Raw genomic sequence first — 23,121 nt, 5'->3', positions numbered from 1 at the left:
TGCCATCCAACCATCTCATCCTCTGTCATTCCCTTCTCCTGCCCTCAATCTTTCCCAGCATCAGGGTCTTTTCAAATGAGTCAGCTCTTCACATCAGGTAGCCAAAGTAACGGAGTTTCAGCTTCAACATCAGTCCTACCAATGAACACCTTAGGATCAGACAAAGTGCTCAAAACAGTGCCTGGCACTTTGCAAGTCCTCAGTAAACAATGGCACCTGTTGCTATCATAATTATGAATAAGATCTGAGCATCAGAGGAGACCTTAGAGGTCATCAGGCTTCATCTCCTCTTCTGAAAGAAGTCAAAACTAAGGTTCAGAGAGTTAAAAGGTTATGCCCAGGCCGCCAGCCAGTTAGCAATGGATCCCTGGTGCTGCCACTGTACATGCAGCCACAGCAGGTAACCTGGGCAGGCACTCACCACCCCGCAAGGGAAGAACAAGTGGATCATGGAGAAGGACACCTGCTATTGCCACATGACAGCACGTGCAGAAGCACTTCTGCAGAGAATGGACGAGGCCAGATCAGGGTGGTGCTCACTGTTCCGTGCATGAGTGGAGGCAATCAGGAAAGACTACCCAGGAGAGGGGATGCTAGACAGACTACTAAACGAAGTGTCCAGTGGAGAAGGAACACATTAACTACAAGTGGCTGGGAGCAATGGAACCCTACACTCCCAGGAGACGCTAGAGGCAGGTGCTAGGCTAAATTTAAAATCGATCCTGAAGACCAGGACTTCCCTGGTGGTCCAGTGGCTATGACTCTGTGCTCCCATGCAGGGGCCTGGATCCATCCCTCGTCAGGGAACTAGATCCCACACGCTACAACTAAGACCTGGTGCAGTCAAATAAATAAAAATAAATTAAAAAATAAAAACTTTATCACTGAAGACCATGTGGAGCTTCCAAGGATTATACACAGGGAAGTTCTACCACCAAATTCTTTCAGGAAGATCACTGTGGCACAGATTTTAGAGGACTGGTTACCAAGTGGGAGGGTAACTTGGTATGAGGGAGGGTTACCAAGTGGTAAAGAATCCTACATTTAACATTTTATAATTAATGTAGGGGATTCCCCATTGGCTCCGTGGGAAAAAATCTGTCTGCCAAGAGGGAGACCTGGGTTCAATCCCTGGGCTGAGAAGATCCCCTAGAGGAGAAAATGGCAATCCACTTCAGGACTCTTGCCTAGGAAATCCCATGGACGGAGGAGCCTGATGGGCTACAGTCCATAGGGTCACAAAAGAGTTGGACACGACTTAGCAACTAAACAACAATTAAAGTAGAGCTCTCTGGAGAACCATGTGACAATATCTAGCCCCCAAATGCACATATTCTCTGACTTATCCATTCTACTCCTATAATCTGTCCTCAGAAACCACTTGTGTGCAATGATACATATGCAGGATATTCAATGCATTATTTATACTGGCACAAGACTGAAGGGGACTAGTTAAATAAGTTACATAACAGAATACACGCAGTGGTTTAAAAAGAACTGGGCAGTTCAGTCTGTACTAATATGGAATGACTTCCAAAGTTAGTACGTGAAGAAAACCATGTGCATGTGTGCATGTGTTTTTAAGATATACACACGTGTGCACGCACACACACACACACACACACACACACACACACACTCTTGTATGCACTGAAAGTCTCTCTCTGGAACTGATGCACAAGAAACTGGCAGCTACCAAGTGCTGTCAGGGAAGGGATCTAGGGGTAACAGGGCAGAAGGCTCACTGTTCACTGAACGTATTCCCTTTTCATCGCCTTGAGTGTTGTACCTTGTGTATTACCTAATCAAATAGATAAAATACAAAATAAAATTAATGCAGCAAGGCCTTCCCATAGGCCACCCACCTCCTTTCTCAACAAATGAATGGACACGCCAGTAAATCTGATTTTCCCTGCCAGGAATACAGTGGGTTGCAGGGCTCAGCACAAGGGTCATCTCCTGGGGGAGTTCTTTTCTGACATGTCACACCCACCTCCAGTAGAAATAACCCTCTTCTTACTCCCCAAGTGCCCTGAGCACCCTACTCTGACGTTACCTCTATCAGGTGATTACATCTGTTTATCTGTCTTACTTCACCAGGCTCAAAGTTTCTGAAGGCAGGGACCGTGAATTACTCAACATGGAATTTTCAAAAGCCGTCACAGGGCCTGGCACCAGACAGGCAGGCAGCAAATGTCTGCTGAACTCATCAATACTATGGGGAGAAGCGAGTATGGAACTGGGGAAAAGATGCATACATATAAGCTCATGTTTTGTTTTGAAGAAACAGGTGGTTCCTCCCTTACTGTTAAGCAGCTACCTGGGGCAAGGGACTAATTCCACCATGAGTCAAAGACCTGATCAAGTGCAGAACAAATGGGGTGATGGAAATTAGGGCTCTGCAGAGAGAAAAGATGAACAGAGGAGAGTCAAGGAACGTTCACACGCAAGGCTGAGCCAAGGGTAGTGCTTTAGAAATAACTTGGAGAAAAGTGAGTCCCCACGGTCCCAGAGTATCCCAAAATGGGAAAACTCAGCTATTATAGAGAAAGGGTCACGCTACACCTAATCATTTTAAGAAAGGATCTGCTTTGAATGCAGAATTTAAAAAAACTGTCCTTGAATTGTGGCTTTAGACCAAGTAAAAAGAAAAACACTGAAAAGAAATTAAGATTGAGTATTCATTACTATGCCTAGAAAAAACCTATAGGTGAAAACTTGGGGAAAAAAAAAAGTATTCATTTCACTTCAGTATTTTTTTGGGGGGGAGGGGGATGTTTTAGTGACTACTTCTCCTGATTAAAAAATTATGATTTAGAGAAAGAAAGTAGAATGGTGGTTGTCATGGTCTGGGGGAAGGAAGGAATTGAGAGTTACTATTTAAGGTTTTGTCAGATGAAGAGAATTATGGAGACAGACAGTGGTGATGACTGTTTGACATTATGAATGTACTTAATACCACTCTTCAAAATGGTTTAGACAGTAAATTTTATTTTATGTGTGTTTTACCAGAGTAAAAAAAGAAAAAAAAAACTGGGAAAAATTATGATTAAGAGGAACTGGGAACTAATCATGCTTAATTCCAAAGCCTGCGCTCACACCCATCCTTACAAGGCATGTAGCATCTAAACCAGACGTGAGGAGAGAGGAAAGGATCTGGAGGACCAACTGCCACCAACCAGCCTGCTAGTCAGGAACGCTCTCTGGCTTCTGTTTTCACACCTAGAAACGGCTCTAAAGCCTCTCTCAGCCACAGAATCCTCCAGAGCGCATCCATGCTTCTCTTTGTACAACTCACTGATTCCTCCAACAGCCAGCGTTCCCTTCCAAAACATGAGGTGGGGAAGAGTCATGGAAAAACCTACATTCACCCTTTTGATTCTCCTTCTTGGGATTCTTGCTGCCACCTCAACAGCCTGTGGTAAAAGGAGACCACCAAGATCTGGACTGCCATAGGGCCCCTCCCACCTCTGTGAACCCAAATGTCAAAAGCTTCAGTGACTGTGCCCTGCTGAATGTGATGGTCATAAACATTCGTTTCCTGTCCAGAGCCAAGAGGAAAGACACTGCCTTCACCTCTGCTTCCTCATCTGTAAAATGGAAGCTGTGAAAACCAAGCTTGAGTTATCTCACTGCTGCTGCTGCTAAGTCGCTTCAGTCGTGTCCGACTCTGTGCGACCCCAGAGACGGCAGCCCACCAGGCTCCCCCGTCCCTGGGATTCTCCAGGCAAGAACACTGGAGTGGGTTGCCATTTCCTTCTCCAATGCATGAAAGTGAAAAGTGAAAGTGAAGTCACTCAGTCATGTCCGACTCTTCACGACCCCATGGACTGCAGCCTACCAGGCTCCTCCATCCGTGGGATTTTCCAGGCAAGAGTACTGGAGTGGGGTGCCACCGCCTTCTCTGGGGTTATCTCACTAGGTTCTAGTTAAGGCTCAAAAGAGACAAAATGAAAGGGACTGCTTGCTCTGTGAACTGGTAAGACTCAGACCTTCTATTCAGTCTCAGCCTCTAAGCCAAGACAGCAGAAGGTGACCTGAGAAAACTGCTCTTAAGAACGATGACAATAAGCATGGCACGCCTCCGGGGCTGAGGACAGCCTGTAACACGAGCTCCGAGTTCACACAGTTTGCTTACTTGTTGTTGCCATAGATGCTTCCAGATGAACCAAAGAGCCTGCTAAGATTAAAGGTATCCTAAGAGTCGCTCACAGCCTAGACAGGCAGCAGCAGGGGTCAGGGGGAACCCTGGAACAGCCGGGGCACCCAGGACCCAGCCCCTTGTAGCCCCTGTGCCTGGGGCCCATTCCTGCACGCACTGCTCCATTCTCCCTGCTCCTCAGGTCGAGGATGTCACAGTCCTGCTGCAGGCGCGGTCAGGTCACACTCTACTGAGCCCTCCTCTGTGGAGGCTAAGGGTTCTGACTCAGCCCTGCCAGCCTCCCAGAGGCTACCTGAGTTTCTCTACGGCTCAGACTCAGTTTACATGAGTCACTCAGGACAGATTATTTCCTAAGTCACGGCCATCTCTCCCTTAGTTATAAGAGGTAAGTGAATAGGTAAGACCAACAGAAATCCTTTCCTTGCTTCAGGCTAGTCTGGAAAGGGGATGGTGGTGATGGAGAATCTAGAATAAGTTTGTTCCTTTGATTAACCATCTTCACCAACCCCCATACTACCATGTGATGGGGGGAAGACAACAGTTCATGAAGTCAGAACAGAATTTAACCCTTGCATTTCAGATTGTACGGAAAATAAGTGTTAGCTCTGTGGAGTTCAGAGCTCCTCAAAGGTTGTGATAAGAGCAGGGAACGTGCCGTGGGGCCCTCCTTGCTTCTCCCTTTCTCCCAGTGGTGCCTCCCAGCTTCACTCTCATTCATCCTGATTCCGCTGGGCCAAAGCAGAAAAAGATACCTAAATGCCTCCCACTCCTCCCCCATAAAATGTCAAAATTGTATTACTTTTAGATGTCTTCAGTTCACTTTTTTCCTCCCTGGGGATAAATGGCTCCTTCCAATTTTGCTAACCTCTGTATCTTCCCCTTTCTTTTATGCCACCAACAGCTGAGTACTTCAATAGGCACGAAGTTGTCTTTTGAACTCTGAGATCCTTGAGAGTCATAATGTTACTTTATCCATTTCCTTTTCATCTCCAGTCCCAAAGCCAAAAGGACACAAATATCAGAGGTCTTGTTAAAATTTACCTCTTATAAATCACAAAAATAATCCTCAGGTTTTCTCAGAAAAACTTCCTGGTGCTTCCCTGGTGGCTCAGATGGTAGAGTCCACCTGCAATGCAGGAGACCCAGGTTAGATTTCTGGGTCGGAAAGATCCCCTGGTGGAGGGCGTGGCAACCCACTCCAGTATTCTTGCCTGGAGGATTCCATGGACAGAGGAGCCTGGCGGGCTTCAGTCCATGGGGTCGCAAAGAGTCAGACACAACTGAGTAACTCACACTCTCACTTTCTCAGGAACCACTGAAGCCAGGGTAAGGCAGGTACTGGAGGCTTTTCTGAATTGCTCTGATATCCCTGTATTCTTATCTTTCTTCCCAAAATTGCTCACTACAGCCTCTTGCTGTTTTGTTCTCCCTACCCTGTTCCTCAGGCTTCAGACAGCAGAAACACCAGCAGATACATGGCACCTTCCCTATAATCATCTCTAATGACTCTTTTCTAGAAGCCAGCAGGATGACTGCAGCATGGACCTGCAGGCAGGAGACAGCCCTCATGTCCCAGCACCACCACCCAGCAGTGGCTGGGCCTCAGATGAGTCGTTCATTCTTCCTGGCACTCAGGGCCTGCATGATCCCCCAATGTCCTTTCAGTTTTAAGCGCTCTGGAATGTCTTCTAGGGAAAAGGAGGGGCCTCAAAGTATTTCCTCTGAAACAGAAGTCAACAAAAGTTTTGAGTAGAAGGAAGAAATGTGAAATCCTTCCTCTTTATTCCCCAGAGCAGACATAGCCTAGCATCTACCTCCCTCTGCACTGCAACAAACTCAGGAGATGCCGCTTTTCCATTTAGAGCTTAATCAATCCATCACCACATCTGCATAGGCCATTCATACCCAGTGTTCCTAAAGCCCTTTCCAAAAATAACAAACAACTAACAACAACAACAACAAAAAACCCAGCCTCCACACACCCAAAGGCAAGGATCACCACAGAGCTGTAAGGGCCCAGAGAGAAACAGAAAAACACAAGAGAGGATGGAAAAGAACAAAGACAGACAGACTCAGGACAGGAAAAAGGAGAGAACAGGCAGAGCGCCTCGGCTCAGGCCATACATTTCCAACCCTGAAGGCAGGAAAGTATCTCTTCTCTGGACTGATGGCCTGAACCAAGACAAATACTTTGCCTCCCGATGCCTCTGTTTCTTCATCAGTAAAACGGAAACAGTTTCATGTTCGTCTCACTCAGAGAGGATGGATCCGTGGAAAGATTCCTGCAGACTGGGCAAGAACCTCTGGTCTGCATGGATGTTGCTAGTTAGGTAGTCCAGGGCAAGTTATTTTCAGTTCCCATCTACAAAATGGGTAAATAATACCCACCTCATTGGGCTGTTGGGAGGTAGAAACAGGATCAACGTGAAGGATCAGAACAGCGTCTGGAATACTGGGCCCTCAAATTAGCGCTGCTGGAGGCCCCTTCCTGCTCTAACAGGCTGTGACTGAGCCCACATGAAACTCCCAAAGGGCACTGTTGTCCTGAGACAAGGCTCAAAACACAGTTAGTTTAGAAGAAAGAAGAGCCACGAGTTTAAACAAGTAAACCTCCAGAGGTCTCTCCCATGAAGTTCTAAAAATATATATTTTTAAGGAACTGAACATGCCTCTCTCCAAATTATATAACCTTGTACGTGAGCATCCTGAAGTGCTATGTGTCTAAAGGGACCAAGGAGGTTTCCCTAAATATGTCCCACAGTGTAAACATGCTGTAGGACAGGATAAGGGCAGAGTTTACATGACTGAGATGCACACACACATACTCTCCCTCTCATTACCTCATTACATAGGTGCCACTGTGCCATTATTTTACAGATAAATGCAATCAAAGGGGCCTAGAAGTCTTTCCTCCTCCTGCTTTCATACTGCAGAGGGCTCCCTGCTCTTTTTTCCCAGCACAAGGTCAAGCTTATTCGCATCTCCTCTGGGAAAACTCATCAACTGAGCCCACAGCATGGGACAGCTCTTCTGAACCCCCAGCAACACTGCATGAAGACTGGGAGAACGAATCATAACCTTCCCTGTGGACCACTCACAGTCACTTAACTGTTGTATACTACATTTACTGCAGGTGGTAAATTCCTGCAGAGCCCACCAACTGCCTCTTTCTGTGCCCCAGAGTGTTCAACATTTATTTGTTCACAGAAGGGGAAAATAAAGATAAACCCCAAACCCCATAATGTGTGTAGGAAATACAAGATGGCAAAGTAGCAGCAGATATAAAACAGGAAGAGAGGATAGATAAATCCTGGAAGTTTTGCCAGGCAGGAAAACAGATGCTTGACAGACATGGCTGTCATTGGTTCCTGGACCCAAAGACACGTCTACGTGTCATCACAGCCCTCTGCTTGGTCTCCATCAGAGCTGAGCAGAGCAGGTTTCAATACTAACTTGGCAAATAAAGGCTGGGAAGCTGATTTGCTAAATCTGATTTCTCAGGGCTCTGTGTTTGCAGTAACTATACTGCAATTCAGCAAATATTTACTGGCTGTCTTCGGTGCAAGGCCTGGGTGGTCACAGAGATGACGTGGGGCATAGTTCTTACTCTCAAGGAATTCACAATCTCCATGACAGGAATTATGTGTTTATCCATATAGCACTGTGAAACTGTTACTAGGGTTGTTTTTTTTTTTTTTTTTAAGTGCCATGAGGACACAGAGGCCATAAGAACAAAGGATTCTGGTTGGGAGTAGGGGGAGGTGAAAGAGGAAGCTTTGAGCTGGACCTTGACTATCATGAACAGATTTAGTGAGCTCTCTGGCCCGTTCTGCATCCACAGGTCTAATTATAAAGAAAGAAAAAGAAACGGAAGAACAATTCACCGAAAGGATGGCAGAGGGAGAGAGGAAAAATAAACAGTGATAATTCTTTCTGCCAAGAGTTGCTGACTGCTGCTGTCTGGCAACAGGAAATAAACATATCTATATATTTTCACTGAAGGGGATGTTTAGGTGCTAGATTTTGGTCTTCTAAATACATACTCATGGCTGTGCAGGAAAACACCTCCTCCAGGTCAAAAATAGCAAACCCAAGAGAACTGGCTGAAGCAGTGGTGTTTACTTTTTACCATCACCGTGGATCACTTTCCAAAGGCTCTCACGTGGGAGGGTATAAACAGGTCTGTGTCACTTCCTGGTTCTCAGGCCTTCTGCTACATTCCCAGTCAGTCTGGGAATGCTGCCTATTTAAAAATAAACTGTAAAAACTCACCCAAAACCCCCAACTCCAAACCACTCTTTACTTTGCTTCATTTGATTTCACTGGAATTAAAAGGGGTTCAGCAAGCAATGAGACTAAAATGACCACAGAGAATGGATTCTCAGGTGAAAATGAAAATACAGGCTTACTGAGTTCAAGGTCAGGAGATTTAGATTCTACTCATGTTCTGCCTCTAACTGGAAAACCTGACCTTGAAAAAGCATGATGTTTCACCTCTCTGTACAATAGCCGCTTCAGCATTAACCCCAAGAGAGTTATCCAATCTTTCTGGACCTCCATTATCCTTATCTATAAACTAGCACTAACAATAGCTACCTTGTAGGCATCATATCATGTAATACATGTTATCATATGGCATGAGTATGGTGTAAGTATATCATATGGGGTAAGTATCACATGGGAATTACATGTAAAGCACTTAGCACATTGCCTGTATTCAGTAAGTCGTCAAAAATAGGTGTTCTAGTTTTCACCATCTATTATTGTCATCATAATCTGAAAATGTAAAAGGCTGAGCTAGATGGATCACTACCTGAAGAGCTTCTCTGGCTCCAAAATCCTCTGGTTCTTTAAGTCACCTTCTCCTTTTTTTCTTTTCTTTTTTTGATGTGGGCCATTTTTAAAGTCTTCACTGAATTTGTTACAGTATTGCTTCTGCTTTATGTTTTGATCTTTGGGCCTCAAGGCACGTGGGATCCTAGCTCCCCGACCAGGGCCAGGGATTGAACCCACACCCCCTGCACTGGAAGGCACAGTCTTAACCGCTGGACCGCCAGATAAGTCCCTTCTTTTTTTTTCTTTTCAGGCAGTTAGATGGAAAGGAAGGGAGATCAACTTGGAGAAGCATGACAGTTACCAATATATCCTCAATGTTTATATTCGATACACTACAACACAATTAAGGAAATTCATCAATGAGCTGAAAGAGGCATGCTCCGCTCCCTGGGGAAGAGCCTTGGCTGTGACTCACACTGAAGCCACAGCATGGGTACACCTGCTGCCTCTACGGCCTTGTTCGTGAAGCACAACACCCTCCAGGGCCAGCACAGTGCAACTTCATCCACCTCATCTCTACCTGTTGTGCAGCTCCTCGTCCTAAAAGTGAGCACGTGGCCAATCAACACACTTCTAGTAATGACTAATCCCCCCTGCAAAGCAGTCCTGTTTTAAACAAAAAAGTGCCTTCTCCTTAATATAATTTGAATGTGGTCAAAAATTTAACGCCCTTCCCCAAAAGTTAAGAGTGTAATCAGAGTATAGTAACAAGATCGAAGTGCTAGACTGAAATTAAATTCAGATGAAATTAATAGGCATTTTCTTGTATTCGCTCAGCATTCATAACATGCTAAAGACTATACAGGATGCCAGAAACTAATAGGATGCGACGAGTGAGAACCACAAAGGATGACACCGAGGTTTCTGGCCCGTGACTGGGTGAATGGTAGAAGCTACCACAAGAGGAAAGAACATATGTGGACAAGCAGGTGCTGGTGAAGCATGTGATGAATGTAGCGCAGGTTATGTTTGGAAGGACTGAACTACAGGTACTTGGAGAATATCCAAGTGGAAAGGTCTAGCAGGCAAATTAGAAACGAGTATGAAACTCCGCAAAGTGCTCCAAACTCAGGATACAGCCCTGGAGTGATCGGCCTGAAAGTGATTGGCTGAAAGCATGCAAAAGAGATGAGAGCTCATCCTGGTGAGAGAGCTGAGTGAGAAGAGAGTCAAGACAGGATCCTCGGGGAAACACTAACTTTCTAAAGCAGAATGTGAAGGAAAGAGAGATCATTAAAGACCCTCCCAAAAGTACAAGGAAACCAGGAGCCTATGCATCAGAGCTGTCACAGGAGGGACACAGTGATTCAAGGAGAATGTGAGGGTGAGTGGCAGACGCAACAAAGGTCCCATAAATGAAGCCTAAAAGACATCCATCCATTGGATCTGATCACGAAGTTATCACTAGTGACCTCCTCAAAAGCAGATTTATTACAGTCATGAGGGAAGATCATGAATTCAAAGTGAGAAAGCACAGACAATAAGGGCAAAACTACTGGGGGGAAGGATGGTGGAACTGGAAAAGAAGGAAGAAGAAAGATGGGATGATGGCTAGAAAGAATTTGTGTACTACAAATTCTGAGAGTTGTACCTTCTCAGTTAACCTAAGGTTTTCAGTTAAAGCTTCTGGAACTGCAGCTCTGAGACACTCCCCCCACCCCTACCCAAGCAAGACACTGTCTTCTAGTCCAAATGTTCTTCATCTTGTGTTAAGTTCCAAGAAGCCTCCTAATTTATAAGCAAACCATGACTCTTCCCGTCCTCCTCACATATTACCCAAACTTCCTGTAAGTTGTCAAGGTTGGACTGTGAGGCCCCAAGCAAGAAGGAGAAGCAGGAACTTGCCTACTGTTCCTTCCCCTTTGATTAGTCCCACGCCCAAGCACCACCTCTGCACTGACATGACCCTCTCACGGTACAGAGCCATCCACCAAGGCCTGCATGCTCTAGGTCTAGCTCCAACCATACCTCTGGTTCTCTCAATACGGAGTTCAAAGTCAGGACCTGAGAAGAAAGGATCTGATTAATGCACAAGAAGGAATATTCCCTTAAATCTCTAAATACAGACTCAAAACTTATTTCAAATTAGTCAAAATTCAGGCAGAGGTATCAAATGAAGAATCTCATAAAGTCCATGTATCATCTAAGATTATGTTAAGAGGGACTGTAATAAAACTCAGCAGATGAGAAAGAAGCATCGTAATTTGATGAGAGAATCTGATAGCTCCCCCAATTTTAACACATATCTTACTAACTTCATTCAACACATATAAAGAGCACCTACTTATATTGGATTCCACAAAAGGTATAAAAGTGGGGGAAAGCTCATACCTTTAAAGAGTTTACAGTCTACAGGGGAAGTAAGACACATACATAAGTAACTACGATGAGGTAAAATGTGAAAACCCAAGAGAGATATATAGTCAAAGTGCCAAAGAGAAAACAGGGAAGTAAGGTGGAGCCAGCAGAAGGAAATGAAACAGTCAATTAAAGAATTAATCACAACATGGATTTTAAAGTCATAGGGAGTTCAATCCTGATTCTGCCTCTTGTTTTTCAGAGGTACCTAGGTGCCCTGCGTTACCTCCTGTGAGTCATATACGAAGTTGGGGTAGCAATACCTAGTTCACAGAATTGTGACGAGTCCGTGATTCACGCATTTCTGGAGTTTAATACAATATCGGGCCCAGAGTGAGACGTGAGATGCTGGCAGGGCCACCGCACACAGGAATTTAGAGCTCCTGCGTCTGCACAGAGCTGTCTGGACCCTCACTCATGGACAGACAGCTGAGCATCCGCTATTTGCTCATCAACTGTGCCTATTAGTTCAATCAGTCACCCAGGTTGAATGGCACTATGGTCAGGAGGCATAGGAACGAGGCTCAGAGCATATATATGCGTATGTTCACGTCAGGATAAACCTGGAAGTACACACTCAGTGTTCAGCTTGGAAGCATGGCATCACAATACAGGTGAAGTTTCAGATTATACACCACATACTGCATGACACTACAGCATGCTGTTCCTTTGGACACTGTAGCTGTTCAGTAAATGTTTGGTGCAGTGACATGACCTGAACCTGGTTGAATTCCCAATGAAATCTGTCTCACTGGATTAATTTTTCAACAAGTGAACACAGGAGGCAAAAGACACCTAAAAATTAGCCTGAGGGACACAGAAGTCATAATGGAATAACAGAGACTAGATTTACGTTTTCCTTAAACAACTAGAAAGTCAGATATAATATATTAAATAATGGTTTTCAGACATTTAAAAATAGGTAGCACAGGGCAGTGATCCTTGAAAAAAGGGAAAGAAATGCAGAGTCCTGCTGGTGCCCCAGCAGGGCTAACCTGCTAACTAACCCCCTAAAGGCATCTTCAGACCAGAGAGTAGGCAAATAAAAACCTGAGAGTTCAATGATTTCACTGAGTTAGAGAGACAGCTGGGAACTGGGGGATGTCAAGGAGGCTAGAACGTGCAGGGCAAAGTAACTGAGAGGAGGGAGCTCCAAGGGAAAAAACTAACAATCTGCCGAGGCTGAGTGTTGATCTGTGCACGTGTTAGAGGAGACTAGCAAGGCTAAGGAAAGAACCAAAGGAGAGAACTAACCCCCGGCGCTCACACGGAGCCAGAAGTTTACGCGTTCCCATGGGCCAAAGTGGAAACAAAACATCTCCTGGTTCACAGGGCACCGGAAGGGATCTTCACAAGTGTTGGCCTCAGTAGTGGGACCATCCTAGCCCTCAACTAAAGGCTGTCTGCAAAAAAGAAAAAGGACAAAAATAAATAAATAAATAAAGGCTGAGAACCAAGCCTTGAAAGGATCAAACCAATTCTAAGTAGTAACTGAATTGCTTCTGAGAACAAAGCCAAAAAGTTTTTAAAGGAATACAGAAAGTTTCAGCACCTAACAACATACAACTCACTATGTCTAGTTTCAAATCAAAACTGAGCAGACATGCAAAGAGGCAGAAAATTATGACCATGACCTATGGTCACAGGAGGAGAATAAACAAACAGAAACAGACCTAGAAATGACACAGATGAACACAGAGGATGTTCAAATCTCTGTTACAAATATACTCTGTGTGCTCAAGAGAAAAGAGGAAGGGACGGGCATGAGACCACAAAGACTCAAACGTTTAAACTTCTAGAGGGAAAAATACGAATACCTGAAAAGAAAAATATACAGAATGGGATTAACAGATTAGACACTGCAGAAGAAAAAATTCAATGAACTTGAAAACACAGCAATAGAACCTATCCGAAGAGATATACACAGAACATAAGTCAGAAGTATGACTGTATCAAGCAGCCTAACACATGCATAATTGAGGCATGGGAAGCGCACATAGGTACACACAAAAAAATTTTTTTGATGTAAACTATAAACTCACAGATTCAAGAAACTCATCAAACCACAAGAAGAAGTACTTCAACAAGAAAACACAGCATGGCACACTGTAATCAAAATGATGAAAATGATCATTAAAGAGAAAATATTAAAAGCAGCCATGAGGAGGTAGGAGGAGAGACAATGCACCCAGAGAAACAAAGAATCACAGCAAGTCTCCTGTTATAAACAATGCAACCCAGGAGGCAACAGAGCATCATGTTCAAAGTATTGGGGAAAAAATCAATTTGACACTCATTTCCTAAGGAAAAGCTGACAGGAACTATGAGTTCCCATCACTAAGTTTTTGTGTTCTGCAGTAATATTTTTCAGGGAGGCCTGTGCTGAGCACAAGACGTAAACTCAGTGGTCTTACAAACATCTGCAAGTACTTGTTGTTGTTTAGCCCCTACGTCATGGCCAACTTTTTGTGACCCTCATGGATTGTAGCCCACCAGGCTCCTCCGTCCATGGGATTTCCCAGACAGAATATTGGAATGGATGGCCATTTCCTTCTCCAAGGGATCTTTCTGACCCAGGGATCGAACAAGCACCTCCAACATTGGCAGGCAGATTCTTTTAACACTGAGCTACCAGGGAAGCTCTTTGGAAGTATAGTATTCTATGAGGAGTAAAAAGGGGTAAAGACCCTTTCTTACTTTCGTAGAGACACGTTTTATACTCTTGTACTCAGAACATTACAAACTGAAGCTTATTTATACAGTCATATTCCTTAAAATACTGGAAAAGAGATAAGAAAGGTCTATTAGAGGATCCATGCCTTAGCTGAAGAAAATCAAGGAAGAAAGAAAAAGTAAACCCCATCATGGAAAGAGTCAGCTTCACCAGCATTAGTCCTGAAGAGGCCTCCCCCCCTCAAGTGTACACATCTACTGGTTAATGTGTCTGATGGACCTTTACAGATTCAGATAAAATATTTTTTCAGAATGAAAGAAATATTCCTTAAGAAGAGGTAAAAGTAACTCAAGAAATGACATAGAGTTACTCAATTCTTAGCTATGCAACCCAGTCCAGGGTAACATAATCTTCTTCTCATTAAGGACCCTGGGCAGGCACCCCATTCTTCAGAGTCCAGCCTGGGGTTCTACCCTGGAGGGACCATTAAAATGGCAATTTATCTGTTTTCAACATTGGCTGGTCTGGTCTCTCCAGTAAACTGTAGTTAATAAACTATAAGGTCCCGGGAAGGCTGGAGCTCTATCTGTTTTTTTGTGCTTTCTTTGTAAACTCTGAGACCATGACTCTCTCAAAAAACCCTAGTACAGGTGCCCAAGAGGGACTCTCCTCCCCAAAATAACTTACTGCCTGAACAAGTGGTTTTCAGTGGGGGCAATTTTACATGCCACTCCAGTCCCAAGGTTTCTAGCAACATTTGGAGGACTTTTTGACGGTCTTAACCTGGGGGATGCTATTGGCATCCAAGTGGCAGAGGTCCAGGGTGCCAGCAAACATTCCATGATGCACAAGACAGCCCCCCAGAACAAAGAATTTGGCCCCAAATGTCAAAAAGGCTGCAGCTGAGAACCCTGGCCTGAGTGGGATCAGCACGGTGCTGAGCAGGTATCAGCAGTTGTGCTTGTAAATTCCCTGCCGCCGCTGGCAAGTCTCTTCCTATCACCTGTCTCCAGGCAACGCTTTGATCCTGCTGGTGTCCCTAACTCAGGCTTACATCCCTCAGAGAGAAGAATTTACTAAGAGTTTAGATGTCTGGGTTTTCACCCCATCTCGGCCACTAGCTGTTGATTCTGGCTGTTACATACCACAAAATTTTTCTGGGCCCATTTCCTCCTCTCTAAAACAGAAGGCTTGGAAAAGATGACTGAGGAGTTCTTCCAGCTCTAAAATTCTATTTGAAATGCTATCTGTCCTTATCATGAGCCAAAGAGAAAGGATCCAGCTTAGTATGCACATCCACCCCTGAAGGACAGAGGTTCTGCTATTGTAGAGACAGAATCTAGCCAAGGGGGAGCGCCGGAGAAGCCAGGAGCTCAGGTACAAGCGATCCAGAAAAGGCTCTGCAAACACTTGCTTAAAGCCCAGCCCAGGCTCTCAGATTTAAAATACATAAGAAAGTCTCCCTTCTGCCTTTTCAGGTCAATCTTATTCATCAGTGTTAAGAGGAGGAGGGGGAGGCTCGGGCCACTGAAGAGCAGCCCTGGAATCACTTGGGAGCTTAACAGAGACACTGAGTCTCAGGGTCTGCTCCTAAGTCACTTCAGTCGTGTCCTGACTCTGTGTGACTCCACAGATGGCAGCCCACCAGGCTCCTCTGTCCCTGGGATTCTCCAGGCAAGAATATTGGAGTGGGCTGCCACTTCTTTCTCCCTCATCCCTGATCTACAGAATGAAAATCTGCATTTTAATAAGATTCCTCCGGTTTGAGAAGTTAGAAAAGTTTGAGAAGCCCTGGTTTAGGATATACTGCCCTTTTATTCCCTGCTCTGTCATCTCCTCACTTGTAAAGATGACTTTCAAGACTGTCCACATTCCGTCCTAACTCCACCTCCTTGCACAGCTTGTGCACATGTACACACACACACATACACACCAGTTCAGAACTTCCAAACCCAGAGTCACCGACAGTCAGGAGGACAACTTCCTTTCTCTTTGCCTCTTGCCTACATCCACTGTTGCTGCTAAATCGAGTCAGTGAGACCCCATAGACGGCTGGCAACCAGGCTCCCCAGTCCCTGGGATTCTCCAGGCAAGAACACTGGAGTGGGTTGCCATTTCCTTCTCCAATGCATGAAAGTGAAAAGTGAAAGTCAAGTCACTCAGTCGTGCCTACATCCACACAAGGCCAGAAAGAAACAAGACTTGAAGCACAGGCTAAATCAGAGCTTTTCTGAGCTACTGATTCAGCCCACCCCTGCCGTTCAAAGACTCCTCAGGAGGTGGGATGGAGAACCCAAAGGTACAAACTCTGATGGGAAGAGACTCGTCATTTGCATCTGAACAGAGACAGACCAGAGTCCAAAGTTTCATTGTTTTCCTGCCGCCGCTGCTGCCTTACTTACAGAAAGATTCTTGGGGCACAGGCTAAAGGGCACAGCACACACACAGAGTAAACAAAAACACAGCAAGGGTTCTCCTGGGGATGGGGGCAGCTGGAACAAAGCAAGACCACGGTGAAGGGTAGCCTAACAGAGCGCTGGAACACAGGACAGAATGCGGGGAGAAGGGGTAGACTCTGCTGAGCGGCTAGTGCGGGAGAGGAGATTAGGTTGGGGCTCAGCCCCCACCCCACCCGCGGGCCTAAGCAGCAGATGGCTCAGCCCCAGGCAGCTGGCAGAGACAGCCAACTGCACGTGCCTGCCCGCCCCTCCCCAGGGCAGGAAACGAAAGGAGCAGGGCCCAAGCCAAGCATCACCTCCAAAGACCACCCTGGGGGTGGGATGGCAAAGACACCCAATGCTCTGCCACCAAGAGATGAACCTGGAAAACATCTCTAGTATCATCCAAGGTTCTTCTGCACCCACCTTTGCTGCCTCTGGTCATCTTTTATTAGGAGCAGACTCATGGGGTCTGTCTTGGGATCCTAACACATTACAGCCTAAAGTTCAACCTATCCATGTTAAGAGAGGGAAACTGAGGCCTAGAGGGGGACTACAGCTTGCCCCAGGAACACAGGGCTTGTTAGTGGCTGAACCAAAACTCAGCTCTCCCAACTCTTCACTCAGCAAGGTTTCCCAAATACCTCCCACCGAGCCCCCCAGACTGAGTGCCAGCCCCAGCACTGTTCCCAGTGCTCTGTCCACTGAGCCCTCCAGGAATGGCTCCTGGCCAGGCTTCTGCCAGATGAGAATGTCCGGTAGCGCTGAGTCTCCAGGAACTCCAATGCAGCCAGAGCAGCTCAGGGGAAAAAATTCACGAGTAGCTACCTGCCTCTTCCAGAAAGGAAGCAGAAGGTACACACAGTTAACACTCAAGGAAGGCTGTAGTTTTGGGGGCGTGGGGGGCGGTGTGTGTTTGGAAACGAAAAAGGCTTGTTCTGAGAGCTGAAGGGAATTATCAGCCAACACAGACTTGGAGGCAAGTCGGAGCTAACTGCCAAACTAGACTGGCTTAATTAAGACTCTCCCACCCTCTTCCCCAGGAAACCCACCCCCTCCTCTGGCTGGTCACACTAGCCATAAGAAGCAGTCATTTCAGGGAAGCTGAAGCCCTCTCTGGCGACCTGGCCCTGGGGGATGGGCTGTCAGCCAGGGGGCCAGGCCGCTGGAGCTTCAGGGCCCAGCTGCCCTTACTGTCAGCTCAACATCTGCCTTCAACAGCACCTGCGCTGCAGCCCACTCTGGATCACTGTGTGTGCAGAGTGGAAAAAAACACTCATTAGCTTTTCAAATATAACCCTCTACAGAACCTAAATAGAAGGCACAGTTACTCAACTGCAAAGCAGAAATCCTCTTCTCCTCATCAAACAAAGGTGCACGTCCACAACCAGCTATGTGGTTAAAACTGGGCAAAAAGAGGCTAAGGAGTACTGGGGTGAAGTTCGTTGACTAACTGCACCCAGAGACCTGGCAAACCCCAGCTCCAAGGCCTTGAAGCATCAGTATAATGAAAGCATCCTAAGGATGAGAGGTCTTTCCTAAACGCTTGTGGCTTTGCTGCTGCCTCCACACTCCAGGGCAATCACCATAGGCTCCTCCTGCCCTTCAGGCCCAACATCAGTCCAGGACCCTGGACACGGATATGCGGGGCCAGACAGTGGCCTGCCAGAAAAACTGCCTTACTCAGGGGCTGAAAAGCAATGTTTGATCTAGTACAACCAAGGGGTCATAATGGGCCCTGTGCTCAAACCCCTTCACATCTGTCACAAGCACGCTGCGGGTAGAGGGGCGCGGGGGTGCAGTGAGGGCAGGGAATCAGGACACTACAGCCGGACTTCCTTGTCTTCCACCCCAACAACAGCCCCTCAAGAACTTGCCCTCCTGAAGGGCAAACACGGTTTTGATTTCCAAACCTCACTGTTAGAGAGAACTTCTTGTTTTCTCTCTCTGTTTTTTAAAACAGATGAATGCTCCCCTAGGGAAAAAGCAGCTGTAAATACAGTAGAGGGCAGAAAGAGAACACTGCTAGGAGTTCCAGAGGAACCATTATACTATTGTAAAAAGGCTTCTCAAAAGAATGAACACACCCCATTCCAAACAGAAAACACACAATTTCCTGTAAAGGACTTGTGTGAAGGGTAACCTTTGGGCAGATGGTTTCTCTAGGCTGCTCCCTGCTCTACTCAACACTAAGACCTTGACAAGAAAAGTGAGTTAGTAATTTTCTTCCTGGGAACCTTAAAAGAACTAATTCACAACTCAGTCAGCCTGCTTGTCTACTACTATCATCACTATCATCATCATTATCATTAAAGGGCTAAACTTCATCACCAAACTGCTATAGACATTTAAACAAATTTAAGCCGTTACATTTTTAGGCAGACTGATGCCACAGTATTTACTAGTTGAGATAAGAATGGGAAGAGGGTATAAATCTGAGACGGGCAGCCTGGTTTCTGCACTTCCAAAAGGAACTGCAATGTTCAAAGGCTCAGGATTCTGGGAAATCACCCACTGGCTTATTTTACCTCTCCATCACAAGTAATGAGGCTGCCACCCCAAAACCCATTTGCCAAAAATAAAAGATCTAAAGAAATGTTTCAGAGAAAGTTTGTGAGAAGAAAACTCAAGCTGGTTTTATTTTCAAACAAGCTGCAATTAAATGGTTTTGCCTCCTTAACCACACTTCCTACCTAGAACTCCAGTAAGTTAGATGTGCCTCTCAGATGCAGACTGGATTACAGGGAATTCAGCTGGCTGAAACTGGTCTCAGCCCACAGATGTACCAACCTGTCTGCACAGTCCTGGTTGAATGTAAGAAATAAAAGCAGGGTAGGAAATCAGCAATACACTTATAATTCTGTCTGAGTCAGAAGAGGAAGATACTGCTTTTAATTTCACGTAAGATTCTATTATTAGAAGGAAACATGTAACGTAAGCCATAAACCTCATCAGTGACAAAGCAAAGAAAAACATGTATTTATAGAATATTATTTAAATCCCTAAACTTCCCAGAGGAATCAATTTGCCTCTAATACAAACAAATCGAACTGCATCTGCTCACCACTGCCCCAGATGGTCTGTTCCCTTAAGCTACGAGCTTCCCTATGGCCAGGCACCTTTCATATCCTCCTTTAGAGAGGATTCATCACACATGCACCTCCCCACAATTTCCAAGAACACTGGCCAACTTCTAGAATGAACACAGTTCCACGTGAACTGGGGTTTCAAGAAAATCTCTGAGTGGGACAAACTCTTGGGGGACAAGCTGGACCCTCTCTGATCTTTCCATCTTCTCTCAGGTCTTGGTTTCCAGAGCCCTAAAAAAAGTCCTTGATGGTCTTCCAGCCTCAGGCCACCCAAAATCCTGCCAGGAACCACACTCTCAAGCACATCACATTAGCTTCCACCTCTGTCTGCTCTGTGCAGCACCATGTCCTACGTGAAGCCTGCAAAAGGCACAGAAACCACAAGCCCCAGTCCGCTTTCAGTGGAGATGGAGAAGCTGCCTACCTGACAGCAAACAATCAAGGCACCCAGTAAGGCAAGAGTGTCTATTTCAGTAGTCTATGTGGGTGCAATAAAACACTAAATCGTGAGGTATGCATTTCAGAAAATAAGGAAGAATAAGCAGCAACTACTTGTGAGTTATGGACAGAATAATGAAAAAAAAAAAGGGAGAGAGACAGAAATGGACCTGAACCAAGACAATTAAAGAGGGCCCTAGGGACTTTCCTGGGAATCCAGTGGCTAAGACTCTGAGCTCCCAATGCAAAGGGTCCAGATTCAATCCCTGGTCAAGGAACTAGATCCCACATGCATGCATGCTCAGTCGCTCAGTTGTGTAAGACTGTTTGCAACCCCATGGACTGCAGCCAATCAGGCTCTTCTGTCCATGGGATTTTCCTAGCAAGAATACTGGAGTGGGTTGCCATATTCTCCTGAAGAAGATCTTCCTGACCCAGGGACAGAACCTGCATCTCCTACATTGCAGGTGGATTCTTTACCATGGAGTTACCTCGAAGCCCAGATCCCACACCCCCAACTAAAAAGATTCTGCATGCTGACACTAAAGATCCTGTATGCCACAACAAAGACCAAGCACAGCCAAATAAATATTTAAAAACAGAGAGAGAGGACCTTAAAAAGGAAGGAAGGAAGATTTGACCTGAAAGCCTTGAGAGCTGAATTAGTATGTAGACAACAAGAAGGAATTTCTGGGGCTGAAAGGCATAAATAAGCATGATAAATTGGGAAGGCAGGGGTGGGGAAAGAAGCCAAGAATCAGGGAAGAACAGAAAAAAAAATCCATTTGAGATCCTTCAGGGCAAGGCACAATTCTTACGGTTTCCCTGGTATCTATTACTTACCAGACTCTGGTTATTCCACAAAGTAAATTAAGTATTCCACTGAATACTTACAATAAGGCCAGACTGTACATCTATGAAAAACGGGCAGAGAGATTCAGCTTTGGATCCATAGGTAGTAGGGAACCAATGAATGTTCTTGAGCAGGAAACATGACTTCATCCACCTCAACAAGTATTTACTAAAGGCCTACTATGTAAGAGGCACCAGATTACTCAGTCTTTGTCCTCAAGGAGCATGGGGGAAGGGATGGTAATATGACCTCCCGCACACATAGGGCTGCATTCTCTTACCTAGTTTTACTTGAGATAAGAAAAATGTTCAGGGGACATGAACCTGGCAAGGGAGACTAAAGCAGCCTGGGAGGCCAGACAGGATGTTAAGGTCTGGGCCAGGGTAGTGGTGACAGAAACCTCCAGCAGAAAGAACTGGCAGGAGCTCGTTATTGATCAGACAGGAGGGGCTCAGAAGAGGGGAGTCTTGATGACACAAAGTCAGAAAGCAGCAAGATTCAGTGTCAATTCCCAGATGGTGAGAGCTTCAGGCCATGCTTTGGCCCACTGATCGCCTAAGGCTAAGGTCAGTCAGCTCCGACATTCTGCCCATTTTTGGGAATAAGGGTTACACATTGCATCCTTCCCACTCGCCCAGTTTTTTATGCTAGTTGTGATTTCCTGTAATTCCCACTTGCAAGGGAGTGAAGGAGATGAATGAGTTGACAATTCCTTTGTCCATCACACAGTAATAAAAACATCTCAATGGTCCAGCACTAAACTTCTACTGGCAGCTCTTATTCGGGAAGAGAACAGGGGGAGGAGGCATTACATTTTAAAAGCTGTGAGGCAGTGTTCTCCTTACCCAGTGAGTTCTCCTCCTGGGCAGAGCCTTCCCAGAGACATTTAGCAAGGCAGAGGCAAGAGATGGAGCACCACCAACCCTAAGAGCCAGCATCAGTTCCTACAGAGAAAAGAGGCCCAAGACCCCACCCCACCTGGCTATGTGAAAACTGAACGCACAATCAGGAGGGCAGAATCAACATGAACAAGGCCCAGAACGCTTGGGTACACGGCATCAATGGAAACTAGCAGCTGGCCTCCCACAGTAACTGCTCTCAAGGCGGGAGGACACCTGAGGACTTGCCAAGTGCTTGTCCCAAAGCAGAGCTGCCCAGTGTAAGGCTCTGAGCCACAGGAGGGCCAGCCCGGCTCTCAGAAAGGCAGTCCCTCCTCTGAACCCCGACACGCTGCCGGCCACTGCTGTCCCCGGCCATCCTAGACACAAGTAGCACAGTTAACAGGTGAACAGTGGTGACTTCTGGAAGGGAAATCACAGGTGATTTTCTTCTTCCATGAATCAAGTAACCTGTATTTCCTAATCTTTCTTCAAGAAATAAGTAGAGGGAATTTCCTGGTGGTCCAGTGGCTAAGAGTGCAAGCTCCCAGTGCAGGGGGCCTGGGTTTAATCCCTGGTCTGGGAACTAGATCCCACTTGCTCCACGTGTCACAACAAAGATCAAAGATTTTGTGTGCTACAACTAAGACCCAGCACAGCCAAATAAATAAATAAAAATATTTTTTTAAAAAAACTAATAAGTCCATTTAAAAAAAGAAGGAAGTAGAACTTGTGATTTCTTAAATTTTTTTTAAAACAAGTAAGTTGGTGGGAGAAATGAATTTGACATGTGTACCATTAAAGCATAGTCCATAGGTCACAGAGAGTCAGACACGACTGAGCGACTAACACACACACACAAATACACACACATCATTAAAGTGAAAGTGCAGCTTAGCCCTCTTTCCTAACCATTAAACAAGAATAAGAGGAAAAAGAGCGTGTAGACTGAATGAAGAACAAACAGCTGCGGGTTAAAACAACTCGGTGGATCCCGACATTTTCCAAACAAGTGCATCCCTCCCACCTGTGACAGATCCTGACTGCCTGAGAACAGCCACCCATACCCTCCACACAGGGGCTCGGAGAACTAAAACTGGGGTGCTGAGGATATGTTAGCACAAAACATTTTCCCAATAATTGGTTTAGGCTTCCTATGGACGGCAAAAGGCCTTTTAGAAGTCCGTGACTTGGCTGTACCAATGGAAGAGGGATGTTTTGTTATCCTGCAGGACTCGACTCTGTAACTGGGGTGGTCATACTCCCAGTGACATGGAACCTCAGGATAAGAAAAATAACACATCATTATTACTACCTGGAATCTAACTGCCTAATCACTGCACATGACTCTAAGCATTTTCCATCTAATATCTGATTTAATCCTCATAAGAACCT

At 45.6% G+C, this 23,121-nt stretch overlaps 1 protein-coding gene across 8 annotated transcripts in view; it reads right to left on the bottom strand.

The window, feature by feature from the left end:
- Positions 1-23,121, bottom strand: part of SUSD6 (sushi domain containing 6) — a 95,093-nt gene that overhangs the window by 53,688 nt on the left and 18,284 nt on the right. Inside the window, exon 1 of one of the 8 annotated variants that reach the window (XM_070797771.1) lies at positions 12,611-12,759. The exons of the other annotated variants lie outside the window; for them this stretch is intronic. The gene's annotated coding sequence lies outside the window, so the exon portion shown is untranslated. Of the gene's footprint in view, positions 1-12,610; positions 12,760-23,121 lie in introns of those variants that run through there. 8 annotated transcript variants of the gene reach the window in all.

Source organism: Bos indicus, chromosome 10, assembly GCF_029378745.1.
Source record: "Bos indicus isolate NIAB-ARS_2022 breed Sahiwal x Tharparkar chromosome 10, NIAB-ARS_B.indTharparkar_mat_pri_1.0, whole genome shotgun sequence".
In the NCBI taxonomy this organism is placed as follows: Eukaryota; Metazoa; Chordata; class Mammalia; order Artiodactyla; family Bovidae; genus Bos; species Bos indicus.
The sequence above is the reverse complement of the archived record's forward strand: the minus strand, read 5'-3'. Positions and strand labels throughout refer to the sequence as shown.